Consider the following 10,698-nt stretch of genomic DNA (forward strand, 5'->3'; position numbering starts at 1 on the left):
TCAGTATTAGAGACTGAACCCAGGGCCGTGTGTGTACAACAAAGCACGTGACCTTTAAGCTATGCCCTAGCAGTTAAGATTCTGAAAAGGTCATTTTTTTCTGCTATTTTTGTGCTGGTGTTTTTGTTACTTTTATGAAAAAAAAATATTTGGATTACCCTTTATTTAATCATTCCAGGTGGCATGGCTTTTAAATTATTAATTTTAGTGTTGACAGCAAAGAGATATTTAAGACCTTAAATTAATGCTACTATTCTCATAATATTTCTGTCAGCATGGATTTTTTTCAGGAAATGTATTATTTATATTAAACTGTGATTTAGCTGACTCAATACCTAAAATATTTTCATAACTTCTGCTATGGCAAATGTTTCCTGAGACAGAATAACAAATAAAAACGCTTCAAAATCTGGATGGCTTTTAAGGATCTTTTAAGGCTTTTAAAGTAGTCATGGACCAAAAACTTGAGACCTTCCTATTAATACTTTAGGAAGATTCTATTAATTTAAAAATTCTAAAATCGTTTTTATTTAAAGGCATCTCTGTCTCACTCACTAGGACTATCTTTTCTGGCTCCATGTTCTTGGCTAGCACGAATATCCTCATGAATTTTAAAACATTCTGGGAGCTAGAGAGGTGGCTTAGTGGTTAAGAGCACTGACTGCTCTTCTAGAGGTCCTGAGTCCAAATTCCAGTAACCACATGGTGGCTTGCAACGACCCATAATGAGATCTGACTCCCTCTTCTCGTGCTTCTGAAGACAGCTACAGTGTACTTAGATATAATAATAAATAAATCTTGGGGGGGGGAGATATTCTGTGTTGTTTTCAAGCTCCAGTTTTTTACTTTTAGAAAGCCCAAAACATTTTAAAATGAACTCTATTTTGTTATGGTTTGGAAAATGTAAACATTTTTTTTTTAAAAAATTGTTCCATTTTTGTGAATTTTCTCCTATTCTGAAAAAATTCAGTAATTATCTCTTTTGTAGCATTTTCCTTAATCATTTGAGTCTTCTCTGAGACTCAAAAAAAATCATTCAAAAATCTTCACCATAGCTTCTTATTCTTCTAGCCTCTCTTTAGGTTCTTCATTTTATCTTACTCTGATATTCCTTGGGCCAGTCTTCTCATCTGTCTTCAAGTCTTGTAACAATCTATTCACCTGCTTGTAATCAACTCTATAAAAATGACTTATTTGTTTATTTTTATTTTATGTATACATGTATGTACCTGAGAGTGTGTATGTGACCATGTACATGCAGGGCCTACAGAGGCCAGAAGACAGCATTAGATTCCCTAGAACTAGAGTTACAGAAGGTTGTGAACTGACTAACATGGCTGCTGGTAACTGAACTCTCAGAACTTCTATTATAGCAACCAGTGATCTCAACATTAAGCCAACTCTATAATTCACTGTTTCGCCTATACATTCCAGCTTTACATTTGAGCAAAAGGTGTCATTTCCAAAGTTTCTACTTGATTTGTTTTCAAGGCAGTCTGGTTATGACTTACTTGCTCTTATTTGCTCATCTTTGTGATTTTTCTCTATTGCTTTTTAAATTCTTCATTATCTGGAAAGGATTTGATGATTCAAATATTCGAAGACCTTGTAAATCAAGTTGAATGCTTGCTTTTCTGGTAGAGGCTTTTGCTGATAGAGTCTTGCTCCTTTGTATATTAGGAAACCTTTGTGAGCTCATTTTAAAAAATCTTAAACAGTGCCTTTTGAGACAAGCTCTCTCTATGGAGTTCAGACTAGCCTTATGCTTATAGCAATCCACCTGTCTCATTCTTATGATTGCAGAGATGACAGATATGTGTCACCAGGCCCAGCCATGGTTTTATTTACTGAGCTTAATGTAGCCACCTGCAGCAGCAGGTGACAGAACAATAGAGCCATCTAGGTTGGAAGGTTACAGCCCAGATGGCCTCACCTCAGTGGCAACAAGGTCTGCAACCAGCCAGCTTCAGGCTGGGGGAGGGTACAATTCCTCCCTAAGTATGTAATAAAAATAGCTGGACCGAGACATAAAATTTATTTATGCTCCGTAGTCCTGCCTGGGAGTTATGGTGGCTGGCAGCCGCACCTGGCTTGGGAAATCTAAGATTTTCCCGAACTATTCTTATCTGTCAAGGAGTATATATGCAGCTTGTTCGTGTTTATTTTACACAAACATGGCTCTGTGGTGTATTATTAACAAACCATGGCCTCTTGACATAGATTGATATAGTTCCAAAATCTGGTTGCCTGTCATTGGCTGACAGGCCCTCATAGCACACCTTGTTCCCAAATCAGACCAAAGCCACAATATATGCTTAAAATGCTTCCTCATATTGATGAATTTCTGCCACCTGTGCTTGCTGGAGGCAAGACTGCACGCTTGCTGAAATCAGGCTGTAAGGAGAGACTGACCTGCTTGAAAAAGCAAAGTCGAGACAGTTGAAAAACAACAGGATAAAAGCTTCTTTGCGGGATGTCCAGGTACTTTATTCAGTTGCAAATTAGCAACGACCAAGCTCAGACTCTGGCCTCCTGGTGTTGGGGAGGTGGCTTTGATAATTGACAGAAAGGCCGAAAATTCTCTGAAGAGTGGAGGCTGTGCTCCAAATTAATTTTTTCCGGCTAAAAAGGATTTTTAGCCATCATTGAGGTTAGAATCATACTTACTAGGAGATTCAGGATCCGTGTCCACTTGACGAACCAGTCTTTCAGGCAGCCATCGCGCTCCATCTTCTTTTTGTGAAAAAACACGGACAGAACCTCTTCCCCAGATTAAAATGGGGTCTGGACCATTCCACGCATTAGTTAATATGTCCCACCATTTAACCATGGCATAAGAACTGGAAGTAACTGGATGCCAGTGGCGATCTGCTGGAGACTGACCTTTACATCAGTTTCAAATAATTTAAAACGAACAAGACAAAAGCAAGATGTGCTTTTGGTGACCTTGAGGGGTATAACTGCCCCTGTTTTGTTTTTAAAAGCGAAATTTTCAGAGTGCGATGAGCACGTTCAATAATTCCTTGCCCCATGGGGTTATAAGGAATTCCAGTTTTATGTTTGATACCAAATTCCTTACAAAATGAAGTAAAATTGTTGCCAGTATAGGATGGCCCATTATCTGTCTTAATGAGTTTAGGCAATCCCATAGCATTAAAGGCTTGTAAACAATGATCAATTACATTTCTAGAGGCCTCTCCCATATGTAAAGAAGCAAAAAGAAATTCTGAAAAAGTTTCAATACAAACATGTATATATTTTAATTTTCCAAATTCCGCATAGTGAGTTATATCTATTTGCCAAATATGATTAAGCATAAGACCTCATGGATTAACTCCTAAACATGGCTCTGGAGGTAATGTAATACCTTTAGGACACTGTTTTACAATCATTCTTGCCTGTTCTTTAGTGATCTTGTGTCAGAGCCTTAAGGTATGGCTAGAGAGATGAAATTTTTCATGATCAAGTCTAGCCAAAGCAACAGGATCTGAAATTAAGGCCTCTCCTATTAGAGCTCTGTCGATGCAATCATTTTTGCCTGCAGCTAAAGGTCCAGGAAGACCACCAGAATGAGCTCATATATGACCAATATAAAACGGATGTTTTTGAGAAAGAATGATGTTTTACAATTGTGAAAACAGAGATCTAGCTGGCATAATAAAGTTAAATGTACCACAAGTCTCCAATAAGGGAATCGATTGCGCAACATATAAACTATCAGTAAAAGTATCAAAAGTATCATTTACAGACTGAAAAACATTCAATACTGCTGTCAGCTTTGCTATGACAAAATATCACAAATACTTGCCTGTTATAGCCAGTTCTATCTGTTGTAATCTAATTTGGAACACCAAGTATATAAAAAAAATTTTTTTTAATATAGGCAATGGCTAACTACACTTTTAGTTGTTTCTCTTGTAGAGCAGTTGTAACTAGAAAGCTTGAAAAGGTATTAATAGTCACATGTGCATAATTTATTTATTAATCAGAAATAAGAGTATCCATTTGCAGCAACTGATTAAGTATAAGTTCTCAAGAATTAACACCATTATGTGGAAACAGGTAGAAACTGAGGGCACTAAGAACAAAGTTTTTACAATTTGACATGCACATTCTCTAAAAATACCAAAATATTATCTTAAGCCATTACTGTTTTGATTATATAAAGAACAAGATTATATGGCCAATTATTTTTGTGTAAAGCCTGTAATTCGCCTGGGATATAAATCTAGCATGGCATTGCCTTAAGAGGTCTTGTCCAGGCAATCTAGAACAAATTCTTAAATGTCCAAAAACAGTCTTCTGAAAAGAACAGCAATTTTTCTTATGAGTTGTATATGCATAAGCAATTGCAAGTTTGAGAATTTATAGTATCTGAGGGATGAACAATTTTAAGCAATTGTAAGCTCTGAGATATAGTATTGACTATTAATATACAAATTAAAGTTTGATTATTCAACATTTTAAAACACCATCTACAGCACACAATTTAATTATCTGTGCTGAAGCAGGAGGAAATTCAAAAGAATAAGCATGTGAACCAATTCACATATACTTTTCTCCCATAGAAGGGCTGTTTTTAAACACAGTAAATGGGATACATGCATGCATGAATTTATAGAAGGTACAAAAACATGCATAAAAACAATTTTTAACTTATCTTTAGGATTGTGATTATCAATTTTATTTAAAATGATGGCATGCAATAGGCCAAATATCAATATTCTGCAATAACCAAATTAATTGCTGTTTGGAACAACGAACAGACATTTTGTCAGGTTTTTAAGACACAATTTTTTGTTATAGTTTTTCTAAAATATATGAATTTATCTCACAATTCTTTATTAGCACCACAGCAGCCTTAACAGGATGCTAAAACTTTACTTTGAGGTGGAGAAAGATGATTTTACATTAATGTTTTCTCTTGCCAAAGAATTGCTGTGGGCACATTTAATAACCATAACTAAAATAAGCAGATAATATTTAATTACCATTTATTATAATTGATAACAATTATAAAAGCTTCCTTCATTTTCTGTAAAGCCTTTTGTTCTTTACCAATTAATTTGAATCTCTCTTGATAATATCCAACAAAGGTTTAAGTCACTTTAAGACCTTAAGGTGATGTCTTAGGCAATTAACATCTCCTGGAAGCTTTTGAAAATAAAATTTTGAAGCAAATCAATTTTTCATTCTTAGATTTTCTGTACCACAATTTTCTAGTATAACTGAAACCCTAAATATTAAAAAGATATTGCCTCTGAATCTTTTCTGGAGCAAAAGCTACTCCCCATAACTTTAAAGCTCATTGTGTGAGAGCAAAGATTTGAAGTAAACTTCCCTTTAGAGGCATTAGCTAATAAAATACTTTCCACACTGAAAGATTCAAACTCTTAGTTTCTTGTATTGAAGCAGAGACAATAAAAATTTTTCTTACATAATGTAAAGCTATATTAGCCATACCTAGAGGCAAAATTTTCCAGTGATCACCAGTTCACTAGAAGCAAACCCTTTACAATTATCAGGATGCAAAGGAAAAAACAAACTTTTAAATATATAATAACTTTATTTAGAGTAGGCAAGACAGATTGTACTGCCTTTATAAGTTCTATAGACTGATTGACTTTTTATAAATTCTGAATTTGAACAACATCTAGATAGATCTGCAATCAAGTAGTATAGCTAAACCGATTCCCCAGAGGCAGGAAGAGGCAAGTTTCAAGAACTTCCTTAGACACCATTTGCAAAACCAAAGAAAGTCACACAAGCTTCCCTGAGGCTGCTCTGAGCTTTGTTCCTCTTGCAGTGAGGACAGATTTAAGAATTTTTAAGTTTTTTTTGCAATATTAGACTATAACTACAACTTTGGGAAAGCAAAACCCAATTTTAAAACAATTTATCATCTTTAAAATCAATACTAGAAACATCACTATCATGTTACAAATTTTGGCTGCCAATTTATACCTCTGAATGCATGACTGTGCAAATTTTAATGCTTCATTAAAGAGACATTGTTTTAAATCTTATCTTTATAAGTCTACTTTTTAGGATAAGAATCACATTAAATATTATCTCAACTAGAAGTATCCTTAGAGGCCTAGTTTTTTGGCCTGCTTTATGCCACGTGTTTGAAAGACTCCAACCCTGAGTTACCAATTTAAAGCTGTCTTGCTACCAATGTTACACCTTTTAATCATACCCAATAACTTATAAGGTAATACTCTATGATGAAGACATGTAGAGCATATTATATCTTTAAAACCAGTCAAAAACCAAATGAAGCGGCTACATGAATCTTATAAAATTAGACCAATCAAAGAATTTTAATTTTTCTAGCTATAATTATAAGATAAAAAAGCACCTTGTCACTTGCTAAACACAATAATCATGATTGCAGAGAATTTTCTAGGAAAAAATAACTATCAGCTTATTTGCCCTAGAACTAAGAGGTTGCAGACTCCTTTTCTTTAAAAACAGTTTTTAAAGGTTTATTTATTTATTATATGTAAGTATACTGTAGCTATCTTCAGACACTCCAGAAGAGGGCACCAGATTTCATTACAGATGGTTGTGAGCCACCATGTGGTTGCTGGGATTTGAACTCAGGACCTTCAGAAGAGCAGTCAGGTGCTCTTACCTGCTGAGCCATCGCACCAGCCCCTAAAAACAGTTTTTCAGCAGTGGCTTTCCTGCTGTGCTTGATTCTTGGCTAAAGTGTGGGCCACTCTCGGGCTTTGCTGAATCAGCAGACAAAGTTTTAGCCATTTTAATTTTCCAACAAGAAACACAGAACATTCAGACAATGAAACAAAAACATACATGAATTGATTCATGGACAGATTGGTGCACCAAACATAGACAATACAAAGAGGGTAGAGAACTTTCCTGTAGGGGCCAGAGAGAATTAAACAGGGCGTCCCCTGATTTCTCTCTGTCTCTGGGAGAGTTTCAAAATCCATTTTCCTCTATTTTATTTTATTTTATTTTATTTTATTTTATTTTATTTTATTTTATTTTATTTTATTTTATTTTATTATTTTAAGCCCTACTCCTCTCGCCTGCTGCAGTTCTTGACTGCGGACAAATGCCTGTTTTCTTTTTCCCTCCCATTTTCCACTGTTAACCCCTAGCTGATATCAGCGCTGGGACAACGCTGACTCAGTCTAGCCTGTATCCCTTAGCACCTACCACAACAATTTTGAAAAGATTGAAAAGTTTAAAGCCAGCACTAGCATGAATACAAAGAGTTGCTCACTGTGCCGGATACATCTTCTTAATCTTTCTTGTAGAGCTCTACCAAGACAGTGTTCTCTCAGTTGATCCACCCGTACTCAGGTTCCTGTTCAGGTGCCACCTGTAGCTGCCTGCGGCCACCCTAACTGGGTTCCTGAGTGGGAGGCCAGAGCTGTATGGAAGGAAACGGCAAAAGAAATAATGGAGGCCAAGACATGTTTCTGTTCAAGGCCCCAAAGTCTACTAAGAGTCTGTGCTTATAAAGAGGGGAGGCCCATCCCCTGCCAATCCATTGTTGATGCCTGTCGCCAGCCTGTAGGTGATCTGCGGAATGCAGTCTCCGGAATATTTCAAGGGCCTCTCAGTAGGTAGCAGAGTCTCGGAGAAGAGCAGCAGCAGGTGACAGAACAATAGAGCCATCTAGGTCGGAAGGCTACTGCCCAGGTAGCCCCACCTCAGTGGCGACAAGGTCTGCACAAGCCCACTTCAGGCTGGGGGAGGCTACAGGTTAACATTGTTTCTGATGGGAATCAGAGATTTTTTTTTTTTCTCATTAGAGACTTCTTTGCCTCTTTTTAAAATCTGTGGTAAAAGGTTTAGCTATGAATCCTTCCCTAAATTTCAATTTTTTAAAGGTATACCCAAAGTCCTCTGCTACCAGCTTTACCATTGGGGAAGTGTCTGTTCTCCTTGATTGGGTATTCACTTATGCTTAATTCCATTTTAGTTCCTTTTGTGTGCGGATATGTGTGCCTGCAGGTGTGTGTGTGTACCCATAACAGGAAAGCCCCTGAGATTCCCATGGTCATCTTCAAGCCCAGCAAAGCAACGAGGAGGGATTTTTTTTTTTAAATTAAGACTGCAGTTTCCCCTAGAAGGCTCTTGAGTGTTTACCAATTGCTTCACTGCAGTGAACTTATTTGCTTTTGCAAATAAGTTGAAAGTAATGTTTGGATCAGTAACTGATGCAGAGGTCAATGACACTAATAAATAAGAAGATCCTTTTGGTGACTCACTGTGAAGCAGTAGGCATGTTAGTTGACCTCACATAATGCAATTCTGGTCTGAGGACTGTACAAGCGAAGCCCCCAAAACTTGATAGGTACTTAACTGGAGCTTGGGTATTCCTATTCAAACTTCTCCTTGATCTAAAATATGTTTTGCTCCCCTCCTTCCTCAGTTAGCATTAACTGTCAACTTGACACAGCTTAAAATTGAGTTGGGGAAAACTCTCTATTGAATAACTGTTTTATCAGCTTAGTCTGTGGTCATGTCTTCACTGTTTATTGAATGTGGGCAGCACCACATTCTGGGCAGGTGGTCCTGTACTACACTAGGATGAGCATGAGCCTAAGGTAGTCTAAGAGCAAGCTGGCAAGCCGCATCTTTTGTGGGACCATGGCAGGACCCTGCTGGAGTCCCTTGGTGATGGACTTTGACCTGGAAGTGTAAGCCAAATAAACCCATCTGTCCCCAAGCAGATTTTGGTTAAAAGTGTTCTGAGAATGGAACCAGAACATTCCTCTGTGTGTACATTGGTGACTTAGGAATCATTTTCACTTGTGGTAAAGGCAAAGTGCCACGTGTCTCCACCATTGTCTAATATTTCCCTGTGACATGCTACTCTAGATCACACAAAGTTAGAGAACCATTGCTTTTATACTTCTAGATATTTAATTTTGAATAAAAATGAGTTATATTTTAGGGACATACCTATAACTTTTGTTATACACATCAGGCTCTTGGGATTGATATTTATCACCACTTTAAAATGAAAAGTGTCATAACTTGCATAGATGGTAGGTGAGTTGGTCAGCCTGTATTTGATGGACTGGTGGGGCCTGGCCTTCTACCCCATGCTCCAGTAGATACACAGACAAAACAAACTGAACACAAACTTCACTTGTGGGTTTTTCTTTCTTTCTCTCTTACTTTTTTCTTTCATTCTTCCTCCTCCTCCTCTTCTTCCTCTTTCTTCTTCCTCCTCTCCTTTCTCCTTCCTCCTCCTCCTCCCCCTCCTCTTCACCCCCTCCTCCTCCTCATTTTTCTTTTTCCCCTTCTCCTCCTTCTTATTTTGGAGAAGGTGAGGTCACAAGGTCAGGAGTGTGGACAAAGGACTGGGAAGTAAGTGTTACTGGGATTTATGATGTGAAACTCCAAAATATTCAATAAAAAATACTATGCCAGTGAAAAAAGAATAAAGAAAAAGGAGAAAATGAGCAATTCACTTATCAACACAGCTGAGCAGTCTAGACACTAGCATTCTGTCTGAAGAGTCTCACCCCAAACTCGTGTTCTTTTTCTGATGCCTAAAGAGTCATGAAAGGAGTATTTTGGCTGATAGTTGCTTAACTAACCAGGAGCATGCTCCAGTTGTTAGACACACAATTAAATGGCTCATAAGTGATCCGCATCGAAATCCTGCCCCTCTTCTGCACTTTTTGGAGCAGTTATACTACTGCAATCAAGAATCATTCTCAGAGTGCAGTGTACATAAGTGAGGCCCAAGAAAGCACACTGAGAGTTCTGTATATGTAAGTGAGTGCCAAAGACCAGCCTCTGCACTGCCTTTGTGGACTTAATCCTTTGTGGATTCTCAAGTTTGTCTATGCACTATTCAGCTGGGCAGTGTCCAGCTTTGCGGTTATATTCTCAATTGATTTTGATAGCTACCATCTCTCAGCTCTCACTTGGGTCGCGACCTGGAGACTTTGGATTTCTCACTTAGGCATACAGCCCACTGGCTGCCCACCACCCTCAGCCCCAGCACTATCCAGAAGTACAGCTTTGGGAAAATGGGACTCTCCCATTTGCCTAAGCGATGAAGCAGCATCAAATTAGAAAAAATTTTCCCAATTTCCCTTACTTTACCTTTAATCCATGTCTAGATTTCTTGTCTGGGACAAAGGGAATAGAGAACCCACTCATCTCTATATAACACAAATTCTACAAGATTGTAGAAAATTAAAAATTTTGGGTAGACTGATTTTCTCATGAGAACGTTGTGTATTTTCCATTATAAATGAGAAAAATACCACTTATAAGTTAGGTTTTACAATCAGGAAATAACATAATGAAATAGAGATCTTATAAAACACTAGAGACAAGAGTGGTTTTATTTAAATATTGAATATTTTGGACAGGAAATGTCTCTTAGCTAGGCACAATAGGGATTACAGAATATCAGCATGTGGGAATCAGAGGTAGAAGAGCTCAGAGCCCACTGGGCTATGAGATCCTCTCTCTCTCTTTTTTTTTTTTTTTAATATTTTTATTAGGTATTTTCCTCATTTACATTTCCAATGCTATCCCAAAAGTCCCCCATACCCTCCCCCCTATTCCCCTACCCACCCACTCCCACTTTTTGGCCCTGGCGTTCCCCTGTACTGGGGCATATAAAGTTTGCAAGTCCAATGGGCCTCTCTTTCCAGTGATGGCCGACTGGGGCATCTTTTGATACATATG

This window comes from Mus caroli, unplaced genomic scaffold, assembly GCF_978045245.1.
Source record: "Mus caroli unplaced genomic scaffold, Mus_caroli_1 scaffold_11, whole genome shotgun sequence".
NCBI lineage: Eukaryota > Metazoa > Chordata > Mammalia > Rodentia > Muridae > Mus > Mus caroli.